Source organism: Pseudorasbora parva, chromosome 2 (assembly GCF_024679245.1).
Source record: "Pseudorasbora parva isolate DD20220531a chromosome 2, ASM2467924v1, whole genome shotgun sequence".
NCBI lineage: Eukaryota > Metazoa > Chordata > Actinopteri > Cypriniformes > Gobionidae > Pseudorasbora > Pseudorasbora parva.
This window is the reverse complement of record NC_090173.1, coordinates 36,678,733-36,688,511: the sequence shown is the minus strand read 5'-3', so window position 1 is coordinate 36,688,511 and position 9,779 is coordinate 36,678,733. Positions and strand designations below refer to the sequence as shown.

Genomic DNA, 9,779 nt, shown 5'->3' with positions numbered 1-9,779 from the left:
TGTTAATTCCAGAGGTGCTTTTCAATGGTCTTCTACTTTAAACCTGAACGTAAAGAGCAAATCCATTTATTACCTCCTACAACAAAAGAGGAAACTTGCATAATCAAACAACAGGCTTAAAAAAAAAAAAAAAAAAAAACTCAACTCAACTGATAAATGATCAGTTTTTTTTTTTTTAATGACTCCATACATTTGTGTGGCTGTTGATATCTGATGTAGCAACAAGTTGTTTGCTGGGCTGACCCAACTCAAATCAAACTGAGTAAAGATAAGTATACAGATACATAACATGGGCATTTTGAACTGTTTTGCATGAATTTATTATGGATATTTTTTGAAATAATTGCCATTCCATCTTCAATCCTCATTTCATTTTAAACATTCTATTGTACAAAAATATAGAAAACAAGAAGCTGATGTTTCATCAAACCCCTTTGCATGACTGGCTCAGTGGACCCCTAGTCTGGAACTTGACTACAGGTGAGGTCAAAATAAGGATGTTGTGTCTACTTAATTCAACTAAAGTAAAATAAAACATTATCCTTAATATATTTAGATAATATTGATAATATCAAATAGTTTAAAAGATATGAAGGTTAGTGAAACACATGAAACTAAGTGTTGTTGGTTTTTTTTTTTTTTTTTTTTTACTGAAGTAGGTTGTAGGACTGTATTGAAAATCATTGGGATGTTTAGCAGCTCTTTAATTCTAAGGATGTAGCTATTGTGCCAATAGAGGGCAGCAACACTTTAGAAATGCGTTTGTTTAGTTAAGTGTTTTGTTATAGATGGATTTGTTTTTTTAATCATACAGAAGTTTGCAGCCAAGTGCAGCCATATTTATTCATTGTAGGCTATAAAACTAATTGAACGGTGGGATGAGGAATCTATTTACAGCACCAGAATACACTGTCAGTCAGCAATGCACATTCAGAGTTCAGACACTAAAAAGGTGAAGAATGCTGAAGTACTGTATGTCAGACCATGGTGCTTAAAGACCATCAGTGTTCAGTGTTTTTCATTGTGTCAAACTAGACTGTTGTTGATACAGGCAATTACCCATAGAGAGGCCAAGAGTGCTGTCGGTTCTGCTGGTGTGAAATGTGGTCTGGCTTGAGGTCAGCCAGTGTATTTGGTTTGGACAATGACCATGGCGTGGTGTTTTCAGACAGACAGCAGTGGTCAGAGATGCCACATAGTGAAAATGTCTTTTTTTACAAATGGCATGCTAGGAACTGTTTGTTGATTGTCACAGTGTTACACATTATGTCTTCCCACTCATGTGACATGAGAGCATAAGAAAACAAACAGAAGAGGCCATGACCACAGAACGGCGAATGTCTGCCCTTATGAATGAAAAGATAAGCATTATAAATTAATACTACTAATATAAACAGAAATTAGTCTAAAATGAACAACACAGTATTCAAGTATCGTTCTTTTTCTTCTGCAAGTTGCTATCTGTTACACTTATGCCTATTGTTGTTATTAATTATAGGGCTATCCACTAACACAATTTCAGCTGTTATAAAACATGAGTTTAGTTAAAACACTATCTCAAGTGCATATAGGCCTATATGAAATAAATATATTAACCTTTCTTGTGCAGTCAGTTATTGGTACTGTTGTAAAATCTTCAGGGAAATTTAGTCAGAACATTTGAAACCCTAAAAAAAACAAGAGCTCATCATGACTAAGTCTTTTGCCTTTGGGCTCACAATTCCTGTAAATCATCTGCATATACACCAGTTTCCGAAAACTATACTTTTGGTATTCTTTGAGAAGGCGAGGTTGTCTTATATCAGGGGACAATAATTTTCCATATTTAGTGTGAGTGGACTTTAAGAGTTGTCAAACTATGTAAAATGCATGAACTGTGGGACATTTACTCTTAAGGCATAGTTTGTACAATCTGTCAGAAAGCAGAAAATGTTGCTACAATGATATAAAGATGTATAGAGAGAGAAACATTTAGATTACTAACAGTGAAACAGAAGTATTTAATGTTAATGTTAACTTAAACACAAAATTAAGAAGGAACTATTGCAATAATTCAAGAACCCACATTTGAAAAGCATACTGGTCGAACACTACTCTGAGGGAGTTAAACGTAACTACTGATTTCCAAGAATATAAATTATTATAGGTCCAATTAAAAGAGTATATATTTTGAAGTACATTAGACTTTGAACCTCTTCATAATGGGTAAATCAGTGAAAACCACAGGATGAGTAATGAAATGAACTCTTGAATACTTACAGTAAGCTAGCACAAATGGAAACAATAAAAGATACTGAATTTGTGACGGTGTGCTCATAGTTGAGCAACATTACATGTCATCATCTCATATGCTTTGTCCTACATAACAGGGGGGCAAAAAAGTATTTTGCCAGCCACAAATTGTGCAAGTTCTCACTTAAAAAGATGAGAGAGGCCTGTAATTTCAGGTACACGACTGCGAGACAAAAAAAAATTACATTGTCTGATTTTTAAAGAATTTATTTGCAAATTATGGTGGAATACTTTAATAGCTAGGCTATAATAACAATAGCCAATTGCTATTTGGTCACCTACAAAAAAACAATATTTCTGGCTGTCACAGACCTGTAACTTCTTCTTACTCTGTCTTCCACTCGTTACCTGTATTAATAGCACCTGTTTGAACTAGTTATCAGTATAACAGACATCTGTCCACAACCTCAAACAGTCAGACTTCAAACTCCACTATGGCTAAAGACCAAAGAGCTGTCAAAGGACACCAGAAACAAAATTGTAGAACTGCACCAGGCTTAATCTTCAATAAATAAGCAGCTTGGTGTGAAGAAATCAACTGTGGGAACAATTATTAGAAAATGGAAGACATACAAGACCACTAATAATCTCCCTCGATCTGTGACTCCATGCAAGATCTGACCCCGTGGGGTCAAAATGATCACATGAACGGTGACTAAAAATCTCAAATCCACATGGGGGACCTATTGAATGACCTGCAGAGAGCTGGGACCAAAGTAACAAAGACTATCATCAGTAACACACTACGCCGCCAGGGACTCAAATCCTGCAGTGCCAGACGTGACCCACTGCTTAAGTTAATACATGTCCGGGCCCGTCTGAAGTTAGCTTGAGAGCATGTGGATGATCCAGAAGAGGATTGGGAGAATGTTATATGGTCAGATGAAACCAAAATATAACTTTTTGGTAAAAACTCAACTTGTCATGTTTGGAGGAGAAAGAAAGCTGAGTTGCATCCAACGGACACCATATCTACTGTGAAGCACGGGGGTGGAAACATCATGCTTTGCAGCTATTTTTCTGCAAAGTGACCAGGGGGACTAATCCGTGTCAAGGAAATAATGAATGGGGCCTTGTATCGTTATATTTTTAGTAAAAACCTCCTTCCATCAGCAGGGACATTGAAGATGAAACGTGGCTGGGTCTTTCAGCATGACAATTATCCCAAACACACCGCCCAGGCAACGAAGGAGTGGCTTCATAAGAAGCCTTTCAAGGTCCTGGAGTGGCCAGATCTCAACCCAATGAAAAATCTTTGGAGGGCATCTGTGTTGCTCAGCGACAGCCCCGAAACATCACTGCTCTAGAGGAGATCTGCATGGAGGAATGGGTGTAATGATACTATGAGAAGGAATTCAATTGCAAGTAAAGCAGTCTTTATTAAACATAATATTGCAGACTCAAACCAGAAGACAGCAGAGTCCAGAGCGGTAAGATGGGCGTAACACTTGGTAGCACAGGGACGCTGAGGACAATCCAGACTGGTGAAAGTGTTGGTGGTGAAACTCTGTGATGAAACAATCCGCAGAAACAGGAGGGAGAACACACCAAACATCTAACAACACTCTGACAAAGACAAGGAGAACACAGCTAGACTAAATAGGGTGCTAGAATGATTAGCAGCTGGTGCACTTAGTTAGCACCCACCAACTGCCAGTCCGGAATGTCCTAGTCTACGACGACCTGAAGTGCGGCATTCTTCAACGGGTTAGTCGGACCCCGGAGCAACATTGCCAGCGGTTCTGGACCCTGGTCCTCGATTAGTGCAGCAGCTCCGGGACTCGTGCCTCAAGTGGTTGATGTCTGATGGAAGCGACGTTGAGGAAGTCATCGATCGTGTGGTACTGGAGCAGTTCATGGCGCAGCTTCCAAGGAAGGCTGTGCAGTGGGTGACATTACTGGACCAGGCCATCCAGTTGGCGGAGGACCAGATGGTGGCTTGCCAAGGGGTCGACGAGCCCCTGCCAGCAGCATCTTTCTCTCTTGCTCTTTCTCTCTCTCTTCCCCGTCATTCTCCAATCGTGTTCCCCTTCCCAGGTCGCACGCTGGACGGCTGGCCAGACCAGCACCGCGGTGGAGGACGGGTGCTCAGCCACCGGCAGCTGAGGGGAGGCACCGACGCCCAGGGGAGGGGGAGCGACCACAGACACGGGAGCTGCGACCTCTCCATCCATTCCGGCATTCTCTCCACGTCAATGGAGTCAAGCTGATGCTTGAAGCACACAGGACAGGAAGGAGATTTAGATGCTCCATACGGTGTGGAAATGAGCAGGTCTTTATCATCGCTGAAGTGAGCCACCACAATATGATCACAAATAGACAAACAAGCGAACATGACACTAGCATGGTGAAGCAAAAGCCAGCATATATTAGGCTAGTTCTCGCCTATTGTCTGTCACATGTGACTCGTGAGTTTTGAATAATGACGTGCACAAAGCGAGCGAGCGCTCTTCTCACCATCAATAGTAGACACGCCCCTTACCTGCTGATTGGCTACAGGTTTGTTATTCCACTCGGCCCGAGTCCTTTTTCTAAAACGGTTTTGAAATAACACTTACCCCACCTTTAAGGCATATACAGACTATGTCTGCTTGGATACACATCAAGATGGACATGTTGGCATACTTTTTGTGTGAGTTTGTCCGTTCAAGCTCAAGATTTTAAAGAACTCAATATTTGCGCGCTGTGAGAAGTGTGTGCGCTTTGGGACGAGTGCTCAGAGAAAAATCTTCTCAAGTTCTCATTCGCGTCATCTGGCTCTACACGCGGGTGATGACGGAGAAAATGACTGGTCATATTCGAATATACGGCAGCACTCGCATTCATTGACCTTTTTTTTTTTTTACCAAGAAAGACTGTTTTGCCCACGTTTTCTTTTATTATCGCTGTTGTTTTAGTGTATACTGAGAAGCCAGCAAGTGTATCCATTGACACAAACATACATAAAGCATTATTTTCAAGTTACAACCCATATTAAAGATGCGTACAATGCGTACAAACAGCAGTACAATGTTGTATAATCAGGAATGACTGCTGTGTATGGAGGCCTAAATGACCAAAATGTTTTCTGACATGAGTATGTTTCCTGTTCATGTGAAGAAAATAATTATGTTTTTATTTCTGTCTCTCTCTCCATCTGATGGGAGTATATTTACACTTTGTCTGAAAACCAAAAGAACCGTATGCTATTATTTTGACTAGACTGTGTTTGCTGCTGCGCGAAAAGCCAGAGGAAGTGTAGGTGATCTGCGTCTGGTTTACCACTGCATGGCTGCTGCTCCCAGCCCGTCTGGCGGAGGCCATTTTTTCACGGCTAGCCAGAAGTGGCCCAGCCATATGCTGTAATTTAGAATGTGGAGATGGCAATGATCCAAACAGCCTATCTCCTCAATGCATCCCCACTGTGAGTGAATCACCTCCCACAACATCTTATGCAAACAGGCTGCTTAAGTCATCCTCAGTGAAGCTTGCATTTGAGGCCTTTAAGGCAGCTGCCAGTATATTTCTGACACTTCCTCTGTCTTCTCCCTCCTTCTGTTTTGGTTTAGGAAGTGCTCATGCATTATGTTCCTTTAGAAGGGTCTAACAACAGGACAAAAAGAGAACAAGGTTCATGGAGCTCATTCTAGGGGGAGAGAAAGACCAAATTAAGTTACACTTTGTACAAGCCGGTATTATATAGGCTATAGTACATTATAATTATTTTTAAAGAAATGACTGATTCAAGCTGTTTACAGTATTGCACTAAAAAACTAACCAGCAAGGCATTGCTCCAGAATAAACATGAAAATACTGATACTGTTTTGAAAGTATAGCCATAATAAGACTTAGGTATAGTTCAACCCAAAATAACAGAATGAAGATCATTTACTCACCTTCATGTTATTCAAAACGTGTGTTATAGAATATTTAAGTTGCTCTTTTCCATTTTATATACAAAAACCAAGATACTTTAGCTCTAAAACCAGAAAAGAGCCTATTATAATTTACTATGATTTTCTAGTTCTGGCATGAAAGATGGCATAGGCTGATAGGTCTTTAATTCATTTGGCAGTGATCACATCATTATTTACATAGCACAGCTTATTAGTTGTTGTTGCATCAGTGGCAAATGAGCTGCGGCTCAACATTCATACAAATACTGGTAGTGTTGCTTTTAGTCTGTATTAGTCTGTCCACCTTCCCCAGCTCCACCGGTATAGATCTGCTACAGGGGTTATTTCATGTATGTTATATGTGCAGCAGCATGTCTTACATGCTCACACCAATGTCTGTGAATATATTGGCAGCAGCAAGTCTTTGTACTTGATCTGCAGAAGCGTAGCAGATCTATTCTGTCAAGATCAAATACATTAACATTGCCTTATCAAGAGTCAGCCCAAGGCATAAGCGAACTAAGTGGCTGCCCCCTTGGCCACTGGGGGGCCCCTGAGAGCACTTGAAATGACTTCTTGCTGCAGCTGTATGTTAGCCTAGAAATCTAGACGCACCTTAGCGGCAGCAAATCTAATCTGCCCACGAATGTTGTCTAGCAACTCTCTAGCATACCCTTCTGAGCTGTAATCGCCAAACTCTTGCCGGGCCAATCACATCGTGTATAGAGTCGGTGGGCGGGGCCATAATGACGACGGCTGAGTTGCGTTTGCGTGCTTCTAGTAAACACAGAAACTGGCGAACGGCGGCGGTCTTTCGAATCAGCTTTGACCACGACTCAACTTGGAGTTAAGTTTTTCTCTGAGAAAAGAACAAAGAGCGCCACTGAAGTCATTCTTAAAAAGGGAAGATGTGTTCGGAGTTTAGCCGACCGGATACGGTGAATGTTTAATCTTTCAACAAGCTCTGTTTCACCTTCGTTGCTCTGGTTGGTGTAGCACTATCCTATCGCGTGCAGAGGGAGTTTGAAAGACAACCGTTTATCCCGCCCCTCTGATTGAGCCCTGTCTATGGTGAGTTTCCAGACCAAACATCTTGATGTGGGTCTGGCTTGTCAGGCTAGCTGTATATTCCATTATGTTTGAAATCGCAAAATGGCCTTAAAAGAATTACTAAATAAACTGCAAAATGTTACGTTTTCTAAAATATGCACGGATTGATTCTGACAGCGCTGCATGAGTTTGCGGTGCCATCTACTGGACTAGCTTGTTCCAAGTCCACAGTGCGAGAAAAAAATCAGCTACTCGTCAGTTGCCCAGTAATCTTTTTATAAATGGTTGGATTTGAGAATGCGCTTTGGTTTAGTGCAAATATCTTATTTGACATGCTGCATGTTTCTGGAAGCTATGCTGTTTCCAGTTTTGTTTTGTTTTTGTTTTTTTTTTGTTTTTGTTTTTTTTTTTGGGGGGGGGGGGGGGGGTGCATATATTCGTTCTTCCCAAAAAGCCTTCCGAAATTCATAATGAGAATCATTTATTAATGTGTTGTTGTCAACAAATAGAAGTACTAATGTCTTTCTGAGTGAATTTCCGCAAAAATAAAAGCTCTGCTTAATGTTTGCAAGAAATCCACCAACATTTATTGTTTTAAAAGAAGTCTCTTATGCTCACCAAAGGCTGCATTTATTTGATCAAAACTACAGTGAATATAGTAAAAACTATCATATGATATTCATATGTGATATGAATATCAAGTAAATTGTAATGTGTTGCTGTGATCAAAGCTGAATTTTCAGCATCATTACACCAGTCTTCACTGTCACATGATTCTTCACAGATTATTCTCATGATGATTTGTTGCGCAAGAAACATTTATTTTTTATTATTATGTTGAAAACAGTTGTGTAAACGTCTTTTTTATGATTCTTTGAAAGCTTTCTATTTTAGATAAATGCTGTTCTTTTAAACTTTCATTCATCAAAGAATCCTGGGGTAAAGAATTGTGAGCATATTTAGCATGAGACTTCTTAAAAATAAAAAATAAAAATATAATCGTACATATCCCAGTCTGAACCGTACTGTAAGACTTTGAATATTAAAGTGCAAATGACCACCTCAGCACTCTTGGGTTTGCTACTTTTACCATTAAAAACTGTATAAGGGTAAAAACATGACAGACATACATGATGTAAGCAACACAGCTACAACTAATAAAATTGATAATGGGTGTGCCATTATTATCAAGAATTGACAATAGTCAATCGGTACCGAGGTGCCTCCAAATAAAATTCTGCTAGGGCCCCAAGAAGGCTTGGGCCGGCTCTGGCCATATCCATCACCATGCCCATACCAAGCTCAAGCTCTATTTACAAGAACATACACATGAGATTAGGGTGCACAATAGGATATTATAAAAGCATTAGGAGTCATTATAATACATTAAATATTGAAGTGACTGCCCTCTGGCCTGCAGACATGCATGTCCAGTAATGAGGTATTCAAAGCAAGCATCTTAAGACTGCGTGTTAAGCCATTCAGCTGACAACCATACAACATTTCCCAGCCCTGTCTATGGTAAGATATAATATTGTGCAACATTGCATCAGTCTATTCTCAGCATTATCAGACAGAGGAGCTACAACAGGCATGTATGCAAATTATTCCAGATGTATGGGTTTGCAGCATAGACTTTTACAAGCAGTTCAGGAAAACTGGAAAACCAGACAAAAAACAAAAGAGACTCTGTTGTTGACTCTTTTTACCTGAATCTTCTGTCTCTGTTACCATTTCTCTCCATGTAGTGAAAATTAGCAGGAGAAATTGCAGTTTACTTCAAAACGGAGCAATTTTTCAGCCAAATGTCACTGTTGTGATCTTCATTTTCAGTGGACAATGCCAAAAGCACTGGCCAATGACTCTGAGCATACAATCATCTCCTTGAGCTTTGGAGAATGCTGGCTGTAAATGTATGCATCCCAGATTATAAACATAACACAGTATAGTTACCCTGCTATAAAGTATTCATCACAATAAATCATGAGGAAAATGCCAGTGACTGCATATGAAAAGCCACTGACTCATGTGTATGATCCATATGACACTGCATGTTTTGGGGGATTCTAGAAAATACATTTTAGCCTATAAATCTATTGTTTTCTGAAAATGATTGCAACAAAAAAATGTTTTTGTGTTTTTTTTCCTCCACGTGAAACATCTTTAGACAAATATGAAATATTACTACCAATCAAAAGTTTGCTATTCGTTTGTAAAGGATGAGACATTTTCCATCGTACCAGTAACATCCCTGTGTTTCCCTTATACAAAACAAAAATATATTGCAGTATATTGGAAAATATCATCTAATAAATTAGGCAATATATTATATGGGATTTAATATTTATATTCTCCAAAATATTGCAATATATGAAAGCGGCAATCATTTGTATATTTTGCAATATATTAAAGGAATATATAATATATTGTATAATACCATCAATATATTAGTCTATGTATTCACAATATATTATAATATATTTCAAGTAATATATTGGTAAATATATTTTCCTTTCGTAAGGGTTGTTTTAATGACTATCTGCAGGAGTTGAATAAAAAATA

General features: G+C 39.2%; 1 protein-coding gene across 1 annotated transcript in view; it reads left to right on the top strand.

Moving 5' to 3' along the window:
- The first annotated feature begins 417 nt into the window (after positions 1-417).
- abcc6b.2 (ATP-binding cassette, sub-family C (CFTR/MRP), member 6b, tandem duplicate 2) overlaps positions 418-9,779 on the top strand; it is a 40,107-nt gene continuing 30,745 nt past the window's right edge. Inside the window, exon 1 of the mRNA XM_067418790.1 lies at positions 418-480. The gene's annotated coding sequence lies outside the window, so the exon portion shown is untranslated. The remainder of the gene's footprint in view (positions 481-9,779) is intronic.